This window comes from Pituophis catenifer, unplaced genomic scaffold (genome assembly GCF_029215685.1).
Source record: "Pituophis catenifer annectens isolate HBS135680 unplaced genomic scaffold, rPitCat1.0.hap2 SCAF_8, whole genome shotgun sequence".
Taxonomy (NCBI): domain Eukaryota; kingdom Metazoa; phylum Chordata; class Lepidosauria; order Squamata; family Colubridae; genus Pituophis; species Pituophis catenifer.
This window is the reverse complement of record NW_027256888.1, coordinates 63938550-63938943: the sequence shown is the minus strand read 5'-3', so window position 1 is coordinate 63938943 and position 394 is coordinate 63938550.

Genomic DNA, 394 nt, shown 5'->3' with positions numbered 1-394 from the left:
ACCTCGCCAAGCTAATCCGGGCAGTGAATTTGATCTCCAAGCCTGGACGATCGAAAGAACCCAAGGATCCGTTATCTGAGTTAGGTAAGTTGGTCGTGCGAAGCCTGACGTGCGCAACAAGTCCGGATGAGGAGGGCACTTCGCGCGTGGCTCCAGCGCAAACTCGCGGAACAACCGCGGCCTTACACAGCGGTGAGGAAAACACTCCCGGCGACTAGAGAAACGTGTCGGAGATTGATATCCCAGGCAGGCGGTGCGGCCTGCCCGAAGCGGCGCCGTAACCTCGCTCCGTTTCCGCCCATCCTCTCCTCAAGAGGGCGGGGAGAGCCGGCGGGGGCGGGCAAGCGGGGCCTGGAGCCCCTCCCTGATTCAGTCGGGAAACCTCCAGGCCGAG